This window comes from Sus scrofa, chromosome 13 (assembly GCF_000003025.6).
Source record: "Sus scrofa isolate TJ Tabasco breed Duroc chromosome 13, Sscrofa11.1, whole genome shotgun sequence".
NCBI lineage: Eukaryota > Metazoa > Chordata > Mammalia > Artiodactyla > Suidae > Sus > Sus scrofa.
Window position 1 is genome coordinate 119747841 of NC_010455.5, and position 25731 is coordinate 119773571.

The 25731-nt window shown below is 39.6% G+C and overlaps 1 long non-coding RNA gene across 1 annotated transcript in view; it reads left to right on the forward strand.

Annotated features, from left to right (window-relative positions):
- LOC102159599 overlaps positions 1 to 24686 on the forward strand; it is a 48299-nt gene extending 23613 nt beyond the window's left edge. The window contains exon 3 of the long non-coding RNA XR_307062.3: positions 19597 to 24686. This is a non-coding gene — a long non-coding RNA (uncharacterized LOC102159599). The remainder of the gene's footprint in view (positions 1 to 19596) is intronic.

Genomic DNA, 25731 nt, shown 5'->3' on the forward strand with positions numbered 1-25731 from the left:
ATGTTCTGTGATGATGGAAATGTTTTATATTTGCCCTAGCCAATGTGGTCATTATGAGCCAATGTGGCAACTGAGCAATTAAAATATGGCTCAGTGAAATCAAGGAATTGAATTTTAAATTTTATTTAATTTAAATTTATATAGTCATATGTGGCTGGTGGTTGCTATATTTGACAATGAAGGTTAATACTCTATATTAACATTTTTGTCATTTAGATTTTTCCCCATTTCCCCTTAAAACTAAGTGTTGTCAACTAAGTAAAGCATTAGATCATAAAGGACTTATTTTTGCCTTCTTACATATATTAACTCTTGAGAAGCTTATATTCACTTTAATTCAGCCTTCTTTGAAGTTCATAAGAAATTATTGCATCAGTAGGTAAAGGACACATAATAAAGACATTTTCTCCGTGAAAGAATGTTTTAAAACATGGAGTGGAGTTCCCTTTGCGGTTCAGGGGTAATGAACACAACTAGTAACCATGAAGTTTCAGGTTTGATCCCTGGCCTCACTCAAGGAGGCCTGGTGTTTCAGTGAGCTCTGGTGTAGGTTGCAGATGCAGCTCAGATCTGGCATTGCTGTGGCTGTGGTGTAGGCTGTCAGCTGCAGTTTCGATTGGACCCCTATCCTGGGAACTTACATATGCCACAGATGCAGCCCTTAAAAAAAAATGCAGCAAATAAAAATATTTGTCATTTTTATTATAATAGTAAAATATTGAAATTAGTCCTATATCTAAGAGTGGAGGATTGGTTTTAATGCTTTATGATCCTCTATGTATAATTAATGGCAAGGTAGTCAAGAGAAGTGATGATATAATTATAATTTATTATAATAAAAATAAGTCTATGATGTATTTTCAAGTTAAAAAAAAGTTACCAAATAATACACATGATTCCTTTTTCATACATATACATGCACATGGTTTAGTTGCCAGTCAGTATACCTGGCTGAGAACATGGTCTTTGGGGTCAGAATGATTTGGGTTTGAATTCAGGCTGAGTCACATGTCATCTATGTGACTTTGGACATTTCTTACTTCTCTGAACTTTAGTTTCCTCATTGCTAAAATGGGAGTCTAATATTTTTATCTTGGGGTGGGTGTGTTAAATAACACATGTAAAGCATCTAGTACATATGTAGCATTTAATAAATGGTGGTCATTTTTCTAAGACTAGTACATATAGGCATAGAAAGAAATCAGAAATGATATTGCAAGATGTTGAAAGTGATAATCTCTCAGTTTTAAAGTTATGATTGAAGTTCTTGTTTAATTAATTGGATGGAACATTGACTTGAATGTAAAAAAATGAAAAAGTCCATTAAATTATGTATATATGAAGCAAAAAAAAGAGGTGAATAAATTCTACATGTAATGTAGAAATATGCCAAGATAATAAATTGCAGAATAGTATAGGGAATGCGATCCCATTTGTCTTTGAAAAAAATTTTTTTTCTTTCTTTCCTTTTTTTGAGGGCTGCACCTGTGGCAGCTGGTAGTTCCCAGGCTAGGGGTTGAATCAGAGCTGCAGCTGCTGGCCTGCACCACAACAACACCAGATCCAAGCCACATCTGCAACTTACACCACAGCTTGTGGCAATGCAGGATCCTTAACGCACTAAGCAAGGCCATGGCTCGAACCTGAATCATCATGGATACTCGTTGGGTTCTTAACCCACTGAGCCACAACAGGAACTCTGAAAAAAAATTTTTTTTAAAGAAATATAAGTCACTTTTGGTAAGTGACTATGGATCACCTAGCAAGGAGGGGCAGAGAAATCTTCTTTTACTTTATGCCTTTTGATTCTGTTTTTAAGTTTTCACGCAATTTTATTTAAAATTTTTGTTAATTGTTAAAATAATAAGTGCTCAGAGATCTTTCAACAAAAAGAAAAAGAGAAAGAAAAAAATTGCTTTTCCTTCAAGGTCTACCTTTGCCTAGTCGGAAGAAACATAATTTTCAAAGCCATAAAATGGACTTTGAAATGACTTCAACATTAGCAGCTTTCCAATTCAGATGAAAACTGTAACAATTCTGTCATTGTGTCATAGCATTTGTGTAATGTTTTATTTTTCTACTAAAAAAAATACTAATATTTATTAAGCCCTTGAGATAAAAATGAGAAAGATGAGAAAAGTTACCTTTCTTAAGAAAGAGAACTAACGTTTCACCATTTCCTTGTATTAAAAAACATTACAGAAAAACAGATATGGCACTTTACATGTGTCATTTTGGCCTTGTCCCATAATTTTCTGCCTTTTCCCTTTAATATGACATTATACAGACCAAACTCAGTAGATTAAAAATTTTTTTTTTTAAACAGAGGAGTAATAGGTGTTCACTATGGGAAAAAAAAAGAGACAATTTTAGGGCCACCCCAAAGGCAATTATTGTTAACATATTGGTATGAAATCACATTGGTCTTTTTATTTATTTATTTATTTTTGTTTTATTTATTTTTTTTGCATTTTAAAATTATAGTTGATTTACAATGTTCTGCCAATTTCTGCTGTACAACAATGTGACCCATTATACATTCTTCCTCTCACATTATCCTCCTTTCTGATCCAGCACAACTGTTGGAAATAGTTACCTGTGCTATATAGCAAGATCCATTGCCCACATTTGTATTTTTATATGTATATGATATTATTTTATGCATCATCTTTAATGGCTGTATGGTATTACTTTTCATGAATTTATGAAGATTTACATAACTAATCCCCTATTAATGGACATCTAGATTGTCTCCAGCCTTTTGTCTTTGTGAGAAACAATTTTGTAATTGACTATTTTTGTACAACTATGACTATTTCCTTGGAATAATTTCCCAATAATGTAACTGCTGAGTCAAAGTTCAAACAAAAGTTTCCGATTTTCATGTGTCTCAATAAGTAGTTGATAAAAAGGAACAATGAAAGTTTGTGAGCTTATGGCAAAAAAGGAGACATCTGGGAGTTCCTGTTGTGGTGCAGTGGAAACAAATCTGACTAGGAACCATGAGGTTGCGGGTTCGATCCCTGGCCCCCCTCAGTGGGTTAAGGATTCGGCTTGGCTGTGAGCTGTGGTGTAGGTTGCAGATGCGTTGGGATCCTGAGTCTCTGTGGCGGTGGTGTAGGCCAGCGGCTGTAGCTCTGATTTGACCCCTAGTGTGAGAACCTCCACATGCCATGAGCGTGGCCCTAAAACCGAAAAAAAAAAAAAACGGAGGCATCTGTGGAGGAGGCATCTGCAGTCGGGCTCAGAAGCCGAGTTGGTGGATAAGATAACTGGAAGTTCCCAGGCTAGTGGTTGAAACACAGCTACAGCTGCCTGCCTACACCACAGCCAAAGTGACGCCAGATCCCAGCTGCATCTGCGACCCACAACACAGCTCATGGCAACACTGGATCCTTGACCCACTGAGTGAGGCCAGGGATGGAACCTGAGTCCTCATGGATACTAGTCAGGTTCATTACCATTGAGCCATGACAGGAAATCCCTGGAGAAGTTCTTAAGCCATTTTTGGGTCAGGAGAGTGAAAATGGTGGAAGAATCTCCACATTCTTATGAACACAGTGCACTGTTTATGAAGGGAAGCCTAAACTGCTTATTACAGCCAGTTTCTTGAGCTGCTCTACAGTGTATTTCGTAAAAGAATATTTAAAACACAGAAAAAGAGCAAGTCTTTATCTAGCCTTTCTTTTGCAATTGTGACTGTCCAGAACCTACTCATCTTTCAAGGAGTAATTTAAGTCCTACCTTTTTCATGAAGCATCCCTGACTCTCAAGGATTTCTTCCTTTATTGATGCATAGCATTTCTTATCTTCATTCCCATATTCAAGAATCATTTTTGAAACTGCTTTGTGCCAGGCACTCTGCTTGTTTATCACTTTAATCTTTACAAATATCATGTGAGGTGGTTATTATTCATTCTTAGTTTACAGATGGGACACTGGAGCTGGGCTAGATTAAGTAACTTGCCACTGTGATACAAAGAAGAGGGTAACTCAGAATGAAACCAGGGTCCTTCACCCTTTCCAGCTTTTGAAATATATTTTTCCTAAGAAGTGGGAAAAGGCAGAAGGGGAAGCATATACAAAAGTAGGGGGAGAATGGAAGTGAAAAGAGCGAGTAGTGGTTTAATGCATTGCTGGGAAGTGTTTGGCATATTTGGCACAGAGGGTCCTGGATGAAGTTGGGAAGGAAAGTTGGGACTGAAATTGTAGAAGCTATGGAAACACAGTGAAATTCAATAACTGCAGCTGAATTGTACAATATGTTGAAGATTCAAACTATCTTTCTTCAAAGGTTTCTCTTCCTAGCTAGACTGTGAGCACTAAGAGGTCAGTGGTTGTTTTCATGGAATTCCTCTTCATATCTGTAGTGTCCAACACAGTGCCTAACAGATGGTTGTGCCACATAAATCTTTACTGAACACATTAATTGACTTGTAAACATTCTCTCGGGAGGAGTTCCCTTTGTGGCTCAGCGGTTAACGAACCCACTAGGATCCATGAGGATGTGGGTTCGATCCGTGGCCTTGTTCAGTTGGTTAAGGGTCCAGCGTTGCCATGAGCTGTGGTGTAGGTCTCAGATGTGGCTTGGATCCTGTGTTGCTGTGGCTGTGGCTGTGGTGTAGGCTGGCAGCTACAGCTCTAATTTGACCCCTAGCCTGGGAACCTCCATATGCCGCAGGTCCGGCCCTAAAATAGCAAAAACCAAACCAAACCAAACCAAACCAAACCAAAACATTCTTTTTGGGAACCAGCAGAGAAGACCAAACCTAAAACAAAGCAAAACACAGCTTTTAGAAACAGAAGACCTGTACCTTCTGACAAGTACCTAGCTTACAGTTTGTGTGACTTTGGGTAAGTTACAACCTCTTTGAATAACTTATTCATCTGATGATATTGCTCACCTTAAAGTGTTCTTGTGAAGATTAAATGAGATCATACTTTTGAATTACTTAGCATAGTACTTGACAAATTACAGACATTCAATAAATGTCAGTTTCCTGCTTCCACCTTCCCACCGTCCTGTGTTGAATCATGCAGTAGGAGAGCTATATCCAGATTTAAGAAATAGCCTCAATATCTAATATTTGATGCTGTTGTCAGATTGTGGGTGTCAATGTTTTAAAAAGATGGCTACTGTTTAAAGCATGTATTATAAAGTGTCACATACAGGTTCTCAATAGATGTGTTGGGTAAATGAATGAATGAAAAATAAATTGAATACTCAGCATTTCGTCAGAGTATCCAACACTCTCAGGATGTAAGATATCGAACTACATCAGTTATTAGTTGATTAGGTTGTTTTTAAAGGATTTGAAAAACTTTTTAAAATCATCAAACTCTTTTTTTTTAAAATTCTGTCCTTACCAAACGAGCTTGTGATGACCAGTTTCCAAGCTACCTTGATACCAGAATAAGAGGATCTTGGAATCAACAAAAAGGAAAAAACATCTATTAAAAAATAGCTTGTTGTCATGTGGCTTAAATATGTTTCTTTCCTTTTTAAAAACAGCTTTATTAAGATAAAATTCACATACTGTAGGATTCACACATTTAAAGTGTAAGTTTTGGAGTTCCCAATGTGGCACAGTGGTTAATGAATCCGACTAGGAACCATGAGGTTTCGGGTTCGATCCCTGGCCTCGATCAGTGGGTTAAGGATCGGGCGTTGCTGTGAGCTGTTGTGTAGGTTGCAAACATGGCTCGGATCTGGTGTAGCTGTGGCTGTGACTGTGGCGTAGGTCAGTGGCTACAACTCCGATTGGACCCCTAACCTGGGAGCCTCCACATGCCATAAGTGTGGCCCTAAAAAGCAAAAAATGAATAAACAAACAAACAAAAAACCTCCACTAGATCAAGGTTTTTGCATGTGTTTTTCCCTTTTCCGAAACACCACCACCTCTTTATCTACCCACATTTTCTCTTCCCTGTATAGTGCATTCCAATGCGTACTTCTTATTTGGATACAAATATTTTTTGAGAAGTATTTTCTGAAATTGATTTCCTTGTCACTTTACCCACCCCACCCCTCACCTGGCATAGGTTCTCTTTTATTTTCTTAGTTCCCTTTTGCTTTTTTCAAAACATTTATCTCAGTTTATAATTATGCTTACATATGTATGATCATTTAATAAATGTCTATTTCTTCAGGTAAATTGGTGGTGAAATTGGTTTTGTCCCTGTTGCATGTCTAACAATAAACAGTACCTAGTCACTAGTAGATAATAAATAGATAATAGTCACTGGCAGATAACAAATAAATCCTGGCTGACAATATAAATAAAGACCACCAGATTTCTGACTTGGATAACTCATGTATCCTGAGACCGGTAATTAAGTTAAGGAATGAGAGATGAGAAATATTCCTGAATGGGGCCAGGAAAAGGGAGAAGTTAGGTATTAAGAAAGTTGCTGTTGAGGAAGGCCAGCGGGCAGTTTGACTCTGAGTTTAGAACTGTGAGAGATCTGGAATGGAAACAGATTCAGAGGTTATCAGCAAGCATACAGCTTTTGGGGAAGATCTTGGGAGTGGTTGAGCTTGCCAAGGAAGAAAATGTAGCAAAAAAAGTCACACTAAACTCTAGAAACCCCCATTTTGAGAAAAAAGCAAAGAAGATTTAGAATGAAGTTGGAATGCAGTATCAGATATGAGAGAAATCTTGTCACATGCCTGAGGGGACTTCTGAATTTGATCTCCTCTCTCTTTCCCTTTCTTCCTTTCTTCCTTCATTCCTTTCTCCCCTCCTTCCTTCATTTACCTTCCTTCACCCAGAGTTCCCTCACAAACTCCTTCCTTTAAGCTCCTCACGTCCTCCACTTCCTCGGAGCTCCCTCACCCGTCCCTCCCTCTCTCCCTCCCTCCCTCAGAGCTCCCTCCCTCCGTCATTCAGAGATCCTCACTCCCAGATCCCTCACACCCTCACTCAGAGCTCCCTCTCTCCTTCCATGGCTCACAGCTCCCTCACCTCCTCCCTCCCTCACAGCCCCTCAACCCCTCCCTTACTCTCTCCCTCACCCCCTCCTTCAGTAGGAGCTCCCTCACCCCCTTCCTCACTCAGAATCCTTTATTGCCAACATTTAATCCAGGACCTCGATATAACGGAGACTCAAAAAAAAAAAAAATGTACTGGATGAATGAAGGATTGGAGGGACTACTGTATCTGGGAAGTGTAAGTAGCACTCCGGGGCTGCCAAGTGAGGAAGGCTCTGAGTGATTGCTGAGTAGGCTTCCCAAGGGAACTGGATTTTGCTGGGAAGGCACAGGAGAGCCCTGGGGCCCTTGGAACAGTAATTAGGCTTCTACTGGATTGTTATTCAGAAAGATATCATTTAATCCTCTTAACAACTTGATGAGATCATTATTCCTATCTCCATTTTGCTGATAAGGAAATTGGCCTCAGAGAAATTAAGTAACTTGTTCAAGGGCAACCCACTAGGAAGCAAGTGGAATCAAAAAATGTCAAGTCCATCCTTTTTCTATGTCACCAGCCTGCCTCTCATCTTTTGTAGGAGTTAGAATAGATTCAATAGCAGACCAGGGCATAGAACAAATTTGTTAGGACTTTGCCAGGCTAAATTATAGCCTGGCTCATCAGGACTCATTTCCATTAGTGGGTCAGAGGTGAAAAACCAGAAACATATATTTGCTTCACATGATGTACTTGCTTGGGTCATTTGGCTGTTCATTTAAAATGTTTTCAATATTTGCATCTTGCTGCACCTTCTCTGTCTGAGATCACAAGATATAAGTAAAGTTTATGTGAGGTCAGAGGCAAAGGTCTGTGAGGGAATTTCTGAGGCACAAACTTTAAAATTTTTATTCCTATATTTTTTTAATGTGTCACGGGAGATGTTGAGTGTTGTGCCATTAAACCCCATTTCCCCCTAAGTTTACACAGTTTTTCATAGCGTGGTGGTTTTTTAAGGATATCTATGTCTATTTAGAGAAGAACTGGGAAAACACCCAATGGAGAGACAACTTGGTTCGTCTGGATAACTGGAAATGGTTCAGCATTGCTAGAGCTTCTTGCAGAAGCTCAGATTAGAGCTAAGGGTCTGTGAGTTCTTGCTGTGTTTCAGGCAGTGCTGGAAGCACTTGTCACACACATTAACTCAATTAATCTTTATGATAACATTTGGAGGTAGGTCCCATTTAAAAATATTTTATGTAACAGAACTGAAGTGCAAAGGTTTGAGGGAAACTCCTCAAGGTCACACAGTGGTAACCGTTAGAGATAGTATCTGAACCCAAGCTGCTCCAGAGTGTATGTTCTGGGCTAGACCCCAAGATAGAAAGTTGTTTTCACTTTTCTTTCTTTTTCTAAACATTGTGCTGGGAAAACAAACAATTCCCTCCCCAAACCTAAAAGAACAAAAACTGTTCTCTTGCCATCTCTTTTACCTTTTCTTACCAAATCTTTTCTACTTATCTTCCAATTATGGCTGGAAAAAAATTGATAATTCTATATGCTGGACAAGAGGCTGCTTAGCTTAGTGGGATTCTAATGCCTGGTACCTCTACACCCGTTTTTCAGCCTCAGTTTCTTTTTCTATCACTTTGTTGTTTCCTAATCTGTGATAGCTTCTCTTGGATGTCTAGAGCAGAACACTTGATTCCTAGTATCATCCACAGTCTACTTTACGAAACCAAGTCCTCAAACTTCCTCACTAATTCAATTCAATTCGATTCAATTCAATTCACATCACCAAGTTCCACCTTGACACTCAAAACAAAACCTCAGGATTATCCTTGATTTCCTCATTTCCATTACCTCTCTCTAGCTGCACACACATTCAATCCATTGCTAACACCTTCTGATTTGAACTCCTAATGACATCTCTGACAAGTCTACTTCTTGCCACCCCTACCTTTGCTCTCCTGCCCTCCATCTAAGCAATCATAATCTCTGGCTTGGAGTCCTGGAATCACCCCATCTGTTTCCTGATCTCTTGCTCTTTTTAAATTGATTCTTTACAGGACTAGAGTAAATGTCTTAAGACTTTATTCTGACCTAGGTAACTCCTCTGCTTAAAACACTTCAAAGACTTTTAGAGTAAAATCTAAACTCCTTACTCTACCCTAGTGAAGTCCTACCTACTGGGGCCTGGTTTTCCAACTTCATTTCATACACTCAGCCCTGATCACTATGCAAAAAAACAGCCTTATTTTTCTTTGAACAGACTGGGCTCTTTCCCTCTCTGCTCTTCCTATCTCCCCTTCAGCTCTCAACTCAAGCGTCATCTCCTCAGAGAGGATGATCCTGATCTTCCTATGATTGATGGCCTCCCCTAGGCAGGCTCTGTCTCATCAGTCTGTTTAGATCCTGGCAATGATCTCAATGATCGCAGTAATTATCTTGTTTGTTTATTTACTTGTTTTTGTTTATCACCCCATGTGTTTGTTTTCTGTTTTCTGTAGTGTAAGCTCAGTGATGGCTGTGACCTTGTTTATCTTAGTCATCACTAAATCTTGAGAGCTTGGCACATGGTAGTCCCCAGTGATAGGAAGAATGAATACAAAAATGTCTCAACCTATAATATGGACATAAACAGTTGAGTGTCTCCTGTGTATGGGATGCAATAGCAGTTGCTGGGATAGATAATTAAGATTCATAAAGAATCTTGGTTTTGAATGGAAATGCAGAACCAAAACAGGTAAACTAACAACTATATGAAATATTTGCATATAAAGTGAGAAGACAATGTAGGTAATTTTTATTTCTCTTTTGGCCTCCCCATGGCTATGGAGTTCCCAGGCCAGGGGTCAGATCCAAGCCACAGTTGCAACCTTACACCACAGCTGCAGCAACACTGGATCCTTTAACCTGCTGTGCCAGGCTAGGGACAGAACCTGTGTCCTGGCACTGCAGAGATTCTACTAATACTTTTTTTTTTTTTGGTCTTTTTTGCTATTTCTTGGGCCGCTCCCGTGGCATATGGAGGTTCCCAGGCTAGGGGTCTAATCGGAGCTGTAGCCACCGGCCTATGCCACAGCCACAGCAATGCGGGATCCAAGCTGCGTCTGCAACCTACACCACAGCTCACGGCAACGCCAGATCGTTAACCCACTGAGCAAGGGCAGGGACCGAACCTGCAACCTCATGGTTCCTAGTCGGATTCGTTAACCACTGCGCCACGACGGCAACTCCAGATTCTACTAATTCTGATGTGCACAGCAAGAACTCTGACAATGCAGATAAAAGAATAATTTTTTTCCACTATCTATGGATTTTTTTTGCTTTTAATGATTTAATTTTTTTCCATTGTAGCTGGTTTACAGCATTCTGTCAATTTTCTACTGTACAGCATGGTGACCCAGTCACACATACATGCATACATTCTTTTTTCTCACATTATCATGCTCCATCATAAGTGGCTAGACATAGTTCCCAGTGTTACACAGCAGGATCTCATTGCTTATCCATTCCAAAGGCAATAGTCTGCATTTATTAACCCCAAATTCCCAGTCCATCCCACTCCCTCCCCCTCCCCCTTGGCAACCACAAGCCTATTCTCCAAGTCTGTGAGTTTCTTTTCTGTGGAAAGGTTCATTTGTGTAGTATATTAGATTCCAGATATAGGTGATATCATATGGTATTTGTCTTTCTCTTTCTGACGTACTTCACTAAGTATGAGAGTCTCCAGTTCCATCCATGTTGCTGCAAATGGCATTATTTCATTCTTTTTTATGGCTGAGTAGTATTCCATTGTGTATATGTACCACATCTTCTTAATCTGTTCATCTGTCAATGGACATTTAGGTTGTTTCCATGTCTTGGCTATTGTGAATAGTGCTGCAATGAACGTATGGGTGCAAGTGTCTTTTTCAAGGAAAGTTTTGTCTGGATATGTGCCCAAGAGTGGGATGGCTGGGTCATATGGTAGTTCTATATATAGTTTTCTAAGGTACCTCCATACTGTTTTCCATAGTGGTTTTATTAATTTACATTCCCACCAAAAGTGCAGGAGGGTTCCCTCTTCTCCACACCCTCTCCACCATTTGTTATTTGTGGACTTATTAATGATGGCCATTCTGACTGGTGTGAAGTGGTACCTCATGGTAGTTTTGATTTGCATTTCTCTAATAATAAGTGATGTTGAGCATTTTTTCATGTACTTCTTGGCCACTTGTATATCTTCTTTGGAGAAATGTCTATTCAGGTCTTTTGCCCATTTTTCCATTGGGTTGTTGGCTTTTTTGCTGTTTGGTTGTATAAGTTATTTTTATATTTTAGAGATTAAGCCCTTCTCAGTTGCATCCTTTGAAACTATTTTCTCCCATTGTATGAGCTGTCTTTTATTTATTTATTTTTTTTATGGTTTCCTTTGCTGTGCAAATCTTGTTAGTTTGATTAGATCCCAATGGGTTATTTTTGCTTTTATTTCTGTTACCTTGGGATATTGACCTGAGAAAAAACATTTGTAAGGTTGATGCCAGAGAATGTTTTGCCTGTGTTCTCTTCCAAGAGTTTGATGGTGTCTTGGCTTACATTTAAGTCTTTAAGCCATTTTGAATTTATGTTTGTGCATGGTGTGAGGGTGTGTTCCAGTTTCATTGATTTACATGTGGCTGTCCAGTTTTCCCAGCACTACTTGCTGAAAAAGATTTTTTCCCATTTTATATTCTTGCCTCCTTTGTTGAAGATTTTTTAAAAAATCTTTTTTTGTTTGTTTTTTTTTTTTGTTTTTTCTAGGGCCACACCTGCGGCATATGGAGGTTCCCAGACTAGGGGTCTAATCGGAGCTGTATCTGCTGGCCTACGCCAGAGTCACAGCAATGAGGGATCTGAACTGCGTCTGTGATCTATACCACGGCTTACAGGAATGCCAGATCTTTAACCCACTGAGTGAGGCCAGGGATTGAACCCTCAACCCTGTGGTTCCTAGTTGGATTTGTTAACCACTGAGCCATGATGGGAACTCCATTTGTTGAAGATTAATTGACCATAGGTATCTGGGTTTATTTCTGGGTTCTCTATTCTGTTACATTGGTCTGTATGTCCATTTTGGTACCAGTACCACACTGTCTTGAGGACTGTAGCTTTGTAGTATTGTCTGAAGTCTGGGACAATTGTGTCTCTGGCTTGGTTTTTGTTCCTCAGGATTGCTTTGGCAATTCTGGGTCTTTTGTGGTTCCATATAAATTTTTGGATTGTTTGTTCTAGTTCTGTGAAAAATGTCATGGGTAATTTGATAGGGATTGCTTTGAATCTGCAGATTGCTTAGGGCAGTATGGCCGTTTTTACAATATTAATTTTTCCAACCCACGAGCATGGAATATCTTTCCATTTCTTTGAATCCTCTTTAATTTCCTTTATTGATGTTTTATAGTTCTCAGCATATAAGTATTTCACTTCCTTGGTCAAGTTTATTCCCAGGTATTTGATTTTTGGGGGTGCAATTTTAAAAGGTATTGTATTTTTGTATCCCTTTTCTAATAGTTCATTGTTAGTATACAGAAATGTGACTGATTTCTGAATGTTAATCTTATGTCCTGCTACTTTGCTGAATTTGTTGATCAGTTCGAGTAGTTTTGGGGTTGAGTCCTTAGGATTTTCTATATATAGTATCATGTCATCTGCATACAGTGACAATTCTACCTCTTCTCTTCCTATTTGGATGCCTTTTATTTCTTTCATTTGTCTGATTGCTATGGCTAGGACTTCCAATACTATGTTGAATAACAGTGGTGAGAGTGGGCATCCTTGTCTTGTTCCAGATTTTAGCAGGAAGACTATCAGCTTTTCTCCATTAAGTGTTATATTTGCTGTGGGTTTGTCATAAATGGTTATTATGTTAAGGTGTGTCCTCTCGATACCCACTTTGGTAAGAATTTTTATCATGAATGGATGTTGGGCTTTGTCAAATGCTTTTTCTGCCTCTATTGAGATGATCATGTGGTTTTTGACTTTTCTTTTGTTAATGTGGTGTGTGACGTTGATAGATTTGCATACGTTGAACCATCCTTGTGAACCCGGGATGAATCCCACTTTGGTTGAGGTGTATGATCTTTTTTATATGTTGTTGGATTCAGTTGGCTAAAACTTTATTAAGAATTTTAGCGTCTGGGAGTTCCCGTCGTGGCTCAGTGGTTAACGAATCCGACTAGGAACCTTGAGGTTGTGGGTTCGATCCCTGGCCTTGCTCAGTGGGTTAAGGATCTGGCGTTGCCGTGAGCTGTGGTGTAGGTCACAGATGCGGCTTGGATCCCACGTTGCTGTTGCTGTGGCTGTGGCATAGGCCGGTGGCTGCAGCTCTGATTAGACCCCTAGCCTGGGAACCTCCATATGCCATGGGAGCTGCCCAAGAAATGGCAAAAAGACAAAAAAAAAAAAAAAAAAAGAAAAAAAAAAGAACTTTTGCGTCTATATTCATCAAAGATACAGTTTTGTTTTTTGGTAGTATCTTTGTTTTGGTTTTGGTATTGGAGTGATGTGACATCATAGAATGTCTCTGGGAGTGTTCTTTCTTCTTCAATCTCAGATAAAAGAATAATTTTAACTGGTAGAAGAAGAAGGATGCCAGAGAAAATACAGAGAGAAAATGACATGATCTGAGCTTTGAAGAATGAAAGTGCCAGGTAGATGTGAAAGGAGAGGCATTTCAGGGCAGAGGTGACAGTATGAACCAAGGTGGAAGTGAAGTGTAACAAGGGTCTGAGGAGCAGAAAGGAGCTCAGAGTGGTTGGGGCTTAGGGTGGTTTGGGGAGGATGACTGGAGATGAGGCCACAAAGGCAGTACAGAGCCAGTTACCAATTGCTTAGGAGATTCAGCAAAGTTTGTAATGTGTTGTTCATGGCAACAAGGCATTCCCCTGGAAGAAGGAGAATGACATCTGTATTTGGGAAAGGTCCCTCTAACAACAATATGGCAAGAGCCAAACCTGGAGACAGGACGCCTGGTTTGAAGGAGACCTAATGTCATAGAAGGAAGATCAAGGAGGTACGAGGTGCATTTTAAGGATAGAATCCATAGGACTTTGTCCAATTGGATATGTTTAAAGGGGGGAAAATTAAAGAACAGTCTGTAGATTTTAGCCAGGGTAGATGGTGATGCTGTTAGTCAAGGAGGTATGGTTCAGGTCTAATGTCCACTCCCTACAACCATCCCATCATAGATGTGCCCTTGTACCCTCTTGAGAGAAAGTGAATTGTCTGTACAGATATTTGATGAAAGAGCAAAGGCTGGAGCCCAGGACGCCCAAATTCTGTCTAGTGCTCCTTTATCTAACAGTGATTCTCCATCAGTCTGTGGGGAATCCAGATTTTTTTCCCTTAGTATCTAATCCTCAGTTGATTTATACTTTTAAAAAAATGGAATGCTTCACAAATTTGCATGTCATGCTTGCTCAGGGTCCATGCTAATCTTCTCTATATCATTCCCTTTTTTTTTTTTCTTTGTATATATGGTGCCAAAGCAAGCATTGATGTATACTTTTATAAAATAAAAATGAATTATTAGAAAAATGATATCTAACTTTTAAATTATTAGGTACAAAAACTGCCCTCTTAAATTGCTGTAAATATTTCTAAAGGATTATTCCCAATTCCCATACTTAGGGCTAAGCCAGAGGTCAATCAGATGGCAAACATGCACTTGTCTCCAGACCAACCTGATGTCTCTGGTCCACACAGATCTGAAGGAGCAGTGGGAGCTGAGTTTACAAGAATGAGGAGACTAAACATAGTTGAAATTGGATCTGCCTGGCTACCACCGAAAAAGATGCCACCTGTCCAGTTTACCAATTACCAACCCCCAGTGAAAGTGTTCTTTGTACTGCTCCCCCTAGTGCAGTGGTGGTCCTACTGTCACAACTTCACTGAAAGAGGCCCCTTAAAGAATTTTCTTCATAAAGAAATCATTTCCAGTAAATCTGCCAGAACAGTTAGTGGCCATCCTGATTTTCAGTCTCTAGGTTATTGGACACATTCCATTCTTGGACTGGCAGTTTGGCAGGCTTCTTGGTTCCGTTCCCTACTCCTGCCTGCCAAGGAAAAGAAAGGTATGACTCTTTGCTTGCTCATTCTATCCCTCTGCAAGGAAGAAAAAAAAAAAAAAAAAAAAAAGCACTCAAACACTGCTTGCTATATTAACACTGGAGGGAAAGAACTAATATTCACTTACACAATCCAGCTTACACTTGCACAATCTACTGAAGGAAACGGCAGAGTGACATTTGCACCTAATCCTTCCATAGGACTGTGACTAAGACTGCAAACAGCAGAGGGAAAGCACAGAGTTGCTTGGTGCATGGGGGGTAAATGAAAGTTATTTGATAGGCAAGGGGCACCTGCAATAAGAGGAACAGATTTTTTTTTTTTTTAAGGGACTTTTGCCTTTGTAATCCTCAGATAGAAACACAATAAACAACCCAATTGGTGAGAGAGCTGTGATGTGAGGAATAGGGTCCAGGGCTCTAGGGGAGATGTAGGGTGATGGGAAGAAGAAGTTAGAGGCCAGAAAGTCACAAGGCCTACAAGACCACATCGACCTGGCAGAATAGGGTTGTGTTTATCTTACACAAGAGATTCTGAGGCTTCTCTACTGGCACCCTGTCACGTCATATATGTGATATTTCCTTCTTCCTTGTTAGATGAGAAAGTAGGAGGGCAGTGGCCTGCGTGTAACCATTCTCAGCTCTGTGAAATGCAGATGTGAAGGGAGAACATAGTAACCACACTGGTGTCCTTATTCTGCTTTTGGCTGTTTTGAGTCTGAGTTGTCGTGGCCTTCTTTTTTTTTGCTGGTCTCTTGAATGCTCCTGTGTTTGAATGGTGGCATGATAGCGTTCTGGGGGCAAACATAGAGATTTTGGCTTTCCTGGTATTTGCCATCAGTGTCCATGTGGATTCTAGTATTTGAGTATTTCCTGTGTAAACCCATGCTACTAGCTGTCACTCACCAGTTCTTCTTACTGGAAGAAACCTCAGAAGGACTCCCCTTGTGTACTTGTCTCCCTTTACCACCCTAGGCACACCCAAATGGATGGATCACCACCATTTCCTTGACTCTCCCAATCTATTTCTTCAAACAAAAATGCTCTCACACCAACCTCCCACCCGTACCCCCACCTTCCCTACCTGGAGAGCCAAGTTAGAAACATAGCAGACCCTGATGGACGACTTCCTTTTCATTTCTGCCTCCATTGCCGTATTCAATCAATTGCAAAATCCTGTGTTTCTGTGGCTGTGGTGTAGGCCAGCAGCTGTAGCTCCAATCTGATCCCTAGACAGGGAACTTCCATATGCCTCTGGTGCAACCCTAAAAACCAAAATATATGTATTGCTGTGTTCAATCAATTGCAAAGTCTTATCGATTTTATCCTTTATAAAAATGTATATATTTTTTGGAGTTCCTGTTTTGGCTCAGCGGATATGAATCCGACTAGTACCCATGAGGATGCAAGTTTGATCCGTGGCCTTGCTCAGTGGGTCAGGGTTCCAGCCTTGCCATGAGTTATGGTGAAGGTCACAGAGGCTCGGATCCTGCGGTGCTATGGCTGTGGTGTAGGCCAGCAGCTGTAGCTCTGATTCTACCCCTGGCTTTGGAACTTCCATATGCCTTGGATGAAGTCCTAAAAAGCAAAATTATATATATATATATATATAACTTTTTTTTTTTTTGGCTACACCTGAGGCATTCAGGCCAGGGATTGAATCCACACCACAGTTGTAACCAGAGCCACAACAGTGACAATGTGGGATCCTTAATCAGCTGAGCCATGAGGGGGCTTCAACTTTATCCTTTACATATTTTTCACTGCTGTTACCTGTTTTCTTTTCTTCATTATTTCTTGTCCCCCTAGATCTCTTATCTTCACTGTCACTAAGAAATCCACCTAAAGCACAGCTCTGACCGTGTCGCTCTCAAGGTTAAAAACTCTCTGATGGCGCCTCGTAGTTAAGAGAGTGAAACAACAACAACAACAAAAGACAAAAAAAATAAAAAAAATAAAAAAAATTAAAAAAAAAAAAAGGAGTTCCCATTGTGGCGCAGTGGTTAACGAATCCGACTTGGAACCATGAGGTTGTGGGTTCGGTCCCTGCCCTTGCTCAGTGGGTTAACGATCTGGCGTTGCCGTGAGCTGTGGTGTAGGTCGCAGACGCGGCTCAGATCCTGAGTTGCTGTGGCTCTGGCGTAGGCTGGCGGCTACAGCTCCGATTCGACCCCTAGGCTGGGAACCTCCATATGCCGTGGGAGCGGCCCAAGAAATAGCAACAACAACAACAACAACAACAAAAGACAGAAATAGCAACAACAACAACAACAAAAGACAAAAAAAAAAAAAAAAAAAAAAAAAAAAAAAAAAAAGAGAGAGTGAAGCCCTGCTTTCAGCATGATAAACAAAGGGTTTTTTGACCTGTTTTCTGTTCACCTCTGTGGAGTCTTCTCTTCAGAATCTTTGCTGGTACTTAGGGAGACAGGGGATCAGAAGGTGCCTGGTGCACCATGCTACCTCATGCTACCACTCCTTTGCCTGTCTTGTCCCCTTCCCACTAGGTTGCCCTGGCTCAGGTGTCTTCCCTGACATTCCAGAAGGGGTGAGGATTTTTGTGTTCCTCTGTCACACTTTATAGAAATTAGTTGTACACTGCTTCATTTCCTCTCCTAGGCGGGGACTGTGTTTTCTTCAGCTCTATATCCTTAAAGCATTGTATGATAGTAAATATACTCAATTAGTATTCACTAAAGTGAGGGGAATATACATTCTTCAGTTTTTTCTCATTTCCTTATTTTACATTTATTCCCCTGCATGAGTCAAATAAACCAAGACTTGTTTTCTTATATTAATATCTTTTTTTTTTTTTTGGTAAGAAATGATGATAAAGAAGAGAAGCAGTGAAAGTAATGTGTGTTGTGGTATGTGTGTGTGTGTATGAGAGAGAGAGAGAGAAATGCTGACAGAATGAGATTCCAGGGAACCTGTGTGCCCTTAACACACTTAGACATCACCAGAGCCTTTAATTATACTATTTTTTTAATTTATTAATAACAAATAACAATTACGTAAACTTTAAAACTGTACTTTCCCCTTCATTATTGTATTTTTACCTCACAATAGCTCTGTAATGTCACTCTCCTTGTTTTCATGATGAGGAAGCAGAAAGCTTGAATGATTTGCTCTTGGCTAGTTGGCTGAATATCTAAAGCAAGATCTACTGCTTCATGATGCTGAACTCTCTTAGAGCTAGGGGCTGCAATGATAAGACTTCTGCTGCTTGGCATCCACAAAAGTCACAGGCAAGTAGAGGGAGTGAACATGTTTATCTTATTTATTTTTTGACTGGTATTAACAAGGGGAGACCTTGACAGCACGCATTTATAGATTGCCTAGCACAGTGTTTGGCACATGGAATAATCTTGTTTATATCTGCAATAGTATCTTGCTGGTATTATGACAAGAATTGTGTTAAGCTTGTAAATCAGTTTGAGAGAATCAACATCTTTACTATGTTGAGTTTTGTCAGTCCGTCAGCATAATATGTCTCTTCATTTGTTTAGAATGTCTTTGTTTTATCAATATTTTATAATCTTCAGTATACAAATCTTATGCATAATTTTTAGATTGACACAAATTTTTTTTTGGTTTCCATATGTCTGGTGCTAGTATAAATAAGTACAATTAATTTTTATAGTTTATCTTATATCTTGTGATCTTGCTGAACTCAATTATTCTAGGAGGATTTCTTGTGTTTTTTTTTTTTTTTGATTTTCAATAAGGATGATCATGTTCTCTTTATTTTTTTAATTTTTTGTCTTTTTAGGGGTGCATCTGCAGCATATGGAGATTCCCAGGCTAGGGGTCTAATCGGAGCTGTAGCCGCCGGCCTACGCCAGAGCCATAGCAATAGCAATGTCAGATCCGAGCCACGTCTTCGACCTACACCACAGCTCATGGCAACGCCGGATCCTTAACCCATTGAGTGAAGCCAGGGATCTAACCTGCAACCTCATGGTTCCTAGTCGGATTCTTTCCCACTGCACCATGACAGGAACTCCAAGGATGATCATGTTCTCTTTAAATAGGGACTATTTTACTTTTTCCTTTCTTATCTCTATGCCTTTTATTTACATTTCTTGACTCTTCAAACTGGCTAAATTTCTAGTACTACGTTGATTAAGAGTGGTAAGAGTAAATGTCCCTTTCTTTTTTCCCCATCTTCAAAGAAAAGCACTTAGTCTTTCTCCATTAAGTATAATGTTACCTGTAGGTCTCTGTAGATGTTCTTCGTTAAGTTGAGGAAGCTCCCTTTTAATTCTCTTTTTCTGAAAGTTTTTTTTTTTAATCAAATATAGGTGTCGAATTTTGTCAAATGATTTTTCTGTATCCATTGGAATAGTCATGGGATTATTGGCATTTTTTTCCCCCTCAAGATTGGTCTTCTTTCCCCAATCTGTATGTCACCTCTTGGCACCTTCTTTCTGAACAATTCAAGGCTACAGACAAATTCTTTAGCACTGTCTGAAATCAGACCTGTTTTGGGATCCAGACGGGTCTCAGCAAGGAATGGGGTTCCCAATATTACTCATGTATAAAATGTGTATAGATATTTTACCTTAAACCATGTTCCTTTGGCTTCTTTTGTGTCTATGCAGCCTTGAGACTATAGCAGAGGAGGAGAAGATGCAACCTGATGAATTGTACAAGAGCAGAATTCCTGGTGATTGGCGAGACCAGTTCTTCAACTGTTTCTTCATAGTTTCTGAAACACACAAGATAATTGTTGTTCTGTCTTAATTCTGATCATTTTCACATTGAATCTTCCATTACGTGGCTTGGTCTTGTGGTGAGCAGACTGCAAGGCAACCTGTTCAGATACCTGCCTCTGCTGCTGAGTATCACCTAGAGAGAAACCTTTGCCTCCATGAGAAAAAAGCTCAATGTGTATCTCTTCCATTTTTTGTCTACAGTGTCTACAGTTTTTTTTTTTGAGCAATTTCCTGTCTTCTATAATAGATTTTGGAGATCCTGTCGTGGCTTAGCGGTTAATGAACCCGACTGGTATCCGTGAGGACGTGGGTTCAATCCCTGGCCTTGCTCAGTAGGTTAAGGATCTGGCGTTGCCTCAAACTGTGGCATAGCCCCCAGCTGTAGCTCCAATTCGACCCCTAGCCTGGGAACCTCCATATGCTGCGGGTACAACCCTAAAAAGACAAAATAATAGTAATAATAATATAATAGACAGATTTTCAGTCCTCAATAAGGAAAGACCAAAAGGAAGATAAATGAGCAATTACTGAGGTCCTACTATGTGACAAGTGCCATCACATAAATCATTTATTGGTTCAATAAATAGTATATGCACAATCTGATTAAATAAATGGTGGATACATGGATGATGAGGATAAGGTCCATGCATAAAAGGAGCTCGTAGTCTACTGAGAGACAGACAATTTCTAAGGAGAAAGAATAGAATTAGTAATACTGAATAAGGCTTAGCACTTCTTGGAGGTATTTTTATTCCCCGAGTTTACAAATTTAGAAACTGAGGCCACCAGAGGTTAAGTGATGAATTCATGATCACAGAGTTAGAACTAGAATTTAAATTCAGATCTGAATCAATTAGGAAAAAAAACTCTACCAGAAAAATACATTTTAAAATTTATTTCAGGGAGTTCCTCTCATGGCTCAATGGTGATGAACCCAATGAGTATCCATGAGGCTAGGGTTTGATCCCTAGCTCTGCTCAGTGGGTTAAAGATCCAGCACTGCTGTGAGCTGAGGTGTAGGTTGCAGATGCAGTTCGGATCTGGCATTGCTGTGGCTGTGGCGTAGGCCATGGGTTACAGCTCTGATTTGACCCCTAGCCTGGGAAGTTCCATATGCCCCAGGTGCAGCCCTAAAAAGACCAAAAAAAAAAAAAAAAAAAAAAAAAAAAACCCAAAAGTCATTTCAGGAATTCTTGTTGTGGCTTGGAAGGTTACGAGCCCAACGAGCATCCATGAGGATGAGGGTTTGATCCCTGGCCTTACTCAGTGGCTTAAGGATTCAGCGTTGCTGTGAACCACGGTATAGGTCACAGATATAGTTTGGATCTGGTGTTGGTGTTGTTGTGGCTGTAGCTTTGGCCTGCAGCTGCAGCTCTAGTTCGACCCCTAGCCCAGGAACTTTCATATGCCATGGGTGCAGCCCTAAAAAAAAAAAAGTATTAGGCTTAGAAATATAGTGTAATTAACATATATGGTTATAAATGTTTTGTTATTGTGCCCTAAAAAATTATCAGCTTTGACCTGATCAATCTTTAAAAGACACAGGAGCTGGACTCTTGTAAAATGAGCACCAGAACGAAGTCAGGCAGAAAGTCACTGAAATTCACTCCTGGCTTCTGGACATTCTAGTTGTATGAACATGGACTTGACATATAATGCCTTTTTCTAAATTTGTGCTCCCATATCTTTAAGGCACAGGTAATTAATACTTCAAGGTGAGGATTATACAAGATACATAGTAGTATACACAGTAAATGTACTATATGTACTACTGCATGTAGTAGACATATAGTAAATATTGGATAATTTCGAATCAAACTGAAATACTTTAATACTTTATTGTTTCATTGTTTTGTCTTTCCCCCAGGGCTTTATTTTACTTTATTTATTTATTTTTTACTTGTTTAAAAAGTTAAGGAGATGGGCAGAGGGATGAAACAGAAGTGTTCAGAAAGAAATCTGGCGCATTCATGCTGTCAAGGGGATTGTGGGTATGCAATTTCTAAAACTTAAGTTTTAGCTTTAGGACTGCAAAATGAACTCTGCTTGAGGGTGGAGCTCAGTGGTGCTTCATATACTGACTCCCTAAGGATTTATAGACTTAACAAATTCAAACCACTGTTACCTCTAATGTCATTTCTCTTTCTTTCTTTTCTTTCTCTCTCTCTTTTTTTTTTTTTGTCTTTTTACCCTTTTTAGGGCCACACCTGAGGCACATGGAAGTTCACAGGTTAGGTGTCTAATTGGAACTCTAGCCACCGGCCTACGCCACAGCCACAGCAACTCGGGATCTGAAACGGCATCTGTGACCTACACCACAGCCCACAGCAATGCCAGATCTTTAACCCACTGAGCAAGGACAGTGATTGAACCCGCAACCTCATGGTTCCTAGTTGGATTTGTTAACCACTGAGCCATGACGGGAACTCCTCTAATGTCATTTCTAACTGGTATATCCTACGTGATAATATGAGGCCTTTATGCCTGGAACCTCTGGATGAGCTACAAATTGATGTAAATTAGTTGACCCAATTTTGGATGAACCAAGGTGACCTAGCAAAATGCAAACTCATCCTAACAGTAGGGCTGTTTGTTCATTTCCCTTTGGGAGGCCTGAATGCAATGGGATATACAACACTGTCCAAAGACATCTCTAGATATGCTGCTCCCCAAGTTGATGCTTCCCTGAATGATAAAGCAGCACCAGAAAGTACTGAATGGCCAACCCTAGCAAGCCATTCTACAAATTACTGTCTCCAGAAAGTGCTGGCTTCTCAAGGATGCCAAACATAGCAAGGACACTTTGGGGGGGGGGCTGCCTGCAGATATTTAGGTAACTTGAGAACACCAGAGTCTTCCCAAAAGCATTAGGGGAAGCCACCAACCTCCCATGTCTATAGTCATTTGGGCTCACACAAGCATGGCCTTGAGGGGCACTCAAACCTCAGTCCTGGTACTGGGATGACTTCTGTGCTGGAAAATTGCATCCATAGCAATCCCGTGTGGGACTTGACCTCTCCATCCCAGTTGACTATGGAAGGAAGCCAAAGAAGGGAGAGGGGGTGTTGGTGCATATATTTGCATTTGCCATTTTTATTTGCCTCTGGGACATTAGACTGCAGGTCTCCTTAAGCATGAACTGTTTGTTAAAGTCTGGTGTTGGCTTTTGTGGACCGGTCTAGCCAAGAGTTGTTTTAGCCCAAATGGGGAGATGGGGGTGGGGATGGGGTGGGGTAAGACATCTGCAGAGCCCAACAACCGTTACCAAGGCCTACCTTAGCTCTGCCTCTACCTGCCAAATGGTAAACAAAGCCCCTGGGAGAACTCGGGCGAGCTGAACACCTTGGTCAAACACTAAGCAAACCACCACCAGGTGTGCTTGCAGAACAGACTCTCCATCAGCGTCCTGTCATGCAGAAAATGTTTATCCAATTTGTCAAGATAATCTTTCCTCAAATAAGCCGTGGGCATACTCCTTGGAACAGCCTGAATTTAGTAGGTATAATGTAACTCTATTTTTTTCACCCATTTTTCCTTTAATCGCTGTGTCAACTTTTCCCCGGCTTTAAGCAAACTGAAAGTAATTATATCATTCTTAAGTGAGTAATCTTTTGACTGGGTTAGCTGATTCGTGAGTTACTCTGAAATTCTTCTAAACTGTGCAGTCCTTTTCCAAACACATTTTCTTAGATGTTTCACAAAGTTCGGCTCATCGATGACCCATGGATGTGTTTATTCTGTCACGTTTTGTGGCTCCGCCATGACTATATTAGGACATCTGAAAAGAAGTTGAGTGTAGAAATTTGAGAGAAGGGAAAAAAGGTAACTTCACCTACTAATTTAGGTATTCCTGGGAAATATGACTGTCATTGTAAATAACTTGCAGCTTCAAGCATGAAGAATGTTTGATTAGTGCTTTGAATCACAGTGTAGTATTAAAGGCTGGGCTTCACGGACTTAAAAGCATTCACTTCTTTCATTTCATTCTATAATTTCCTTGCTGTTTGGTACCCGGTGTGATATTGTTTTGTTTAAAAAACAGAAACGCTCAAGGTTACCACATTTTTCTTAGTTCTACTCATTGACATACTCCCACAGAACTCATGAAAAATTTAAAAATAGAAAGCTCAGCCATCTGGCTATTTGATGGTTTCTATTTTGGTTTCTTTTTGCATTCACAAACTCTGTTGAGTCTGAAATTCCCTCTGTTCTGCCCTATATATAATTGTGTATATGTACACACACAGTTTCTCATTTAAAATTAGCCATTATCAATCTGGGTTTGTTTTACCGGCCACAGTGGCACTTTTGTGAGGTTGCTAACCTTGTTTCATCTATGAATTAGTCAAATATGCAATAAATCCTGACTTTGAAGATTGTTACCCACAGTATAAGGGATGCCAAGTCAAAAGCATTTCTTATTAATATGTACACACCCATGTTTACTCAGAAGTTTTGTTGCTAGTAATATGTTCCTTGCCTTGGCTCTGATGGAAAAGACGGAACCTACAGGCCAGAGGGAAATTTAAAGCTCATCTAATTCATGCCTCCATTTTATACCTGAGGAAGTTGGGGTCTAGAGATGGATAGAGATTTGTGCAAGGTCATAAAGCTAATTAGTAGTTAAATTACTTTTAGAACCCAGGTCTCTTGATTTTTTTCTGTGCTCTGTTTTCATAAAACTGGATAAGAACTATTAAAAATACTTTTGGGAATGTTCACAAAGGTACATTTGAATTACATTCATTCTATTTTTATAACTTCCAGTATTTATAAGATTGTGTTTAAAGGGAAAATTAAAGGATATTACTATGGTTTGATGGCTGAAGGAAAGATTTTCCCACTCCTCTGTTTGAGCAGAAAGTACAGAGCATGAATTTTATTGCATATATGGTTAAAAAGCCCTCTTCAAGAGAATGAGAAGACAAGCCGCAGACTGGGATAAAACATTTACAAAAAGACATGTCTGATAAAGGACTGTTTTCCAAAATATACAAAGAACGCCAAAAATTCAACAGTAAGAAAATGAGCAACAGAATTAAAAAGTGGGAAAAAGACCTGAACAAGCACCTCATCGAAGAAAATAAACATTTGATAAATAAGCTTATGAAAAGATGCCCCACATCTTATGTCACTAGGGAATAGCATATTAAAACAATGACATAGCTTTGTATACATATTATAACGGCCCAAATCCAAAACACTAACACCATTAAATGCTGGCAAGGATATGGAGCAACAGAACTCCCATTCACTGCTGATAGGAATGTAAAATGGTACAGCCACTTTGGAAGACAGTTTGGCTGTTTTTTTACAAAACTGAAAATACTTTTACCATACAATCTAGCAGTCATGCTCCTAAATATTTACCCAAATGAATTGAAAACTTATGTTCCCACAAAGACTTATACATGGTTGTTTACAGTAGCTTTATTTATAATTGCCACAACCTGGAAGCAACTAAGATGCCGTTCTGTAGGTGAATGGATAAACAAACTGTGCTATATACAGGCAATGGGACATTATTTAATGCTAAAAACAAATGAGCTATCAAGTCATGAAAAGATATGGAGGAATCATCGCACCAAAAAAAAAAAAGAAAAAAAAAGAAAAAAAAAGAAAATTAAATACGTAGGAATTAACCTGACCAAGGAGGTGAAAGATTTATACCTGAGAACTACAAAACATTAATCAAGGAAATTAAAAAGGATTCAAAGAAATGGAAAGATATTCCATGTTCCTGATGAGAAGAATTAATATTGTAAAAATGTCCATACTGCCTAAAGCAATCTACAGATTTAGTGCTATCCCTATCAAATTACCCAGGACATTTTTCACAGAACTAGAAAAAATAATCCCAAAATTTATATGGAACCATAAAAAACCCAGAATTTCCAAAGAAATTTGAGGGGAAAAAAAACAAAGCAGGAGGCATAACTCTCCAGACTTCAAAAAATATCACAAAGCTACAGTAATCAAGACAGTGTGGTAATGATACAAAAACAAATATACAGGCGTTCC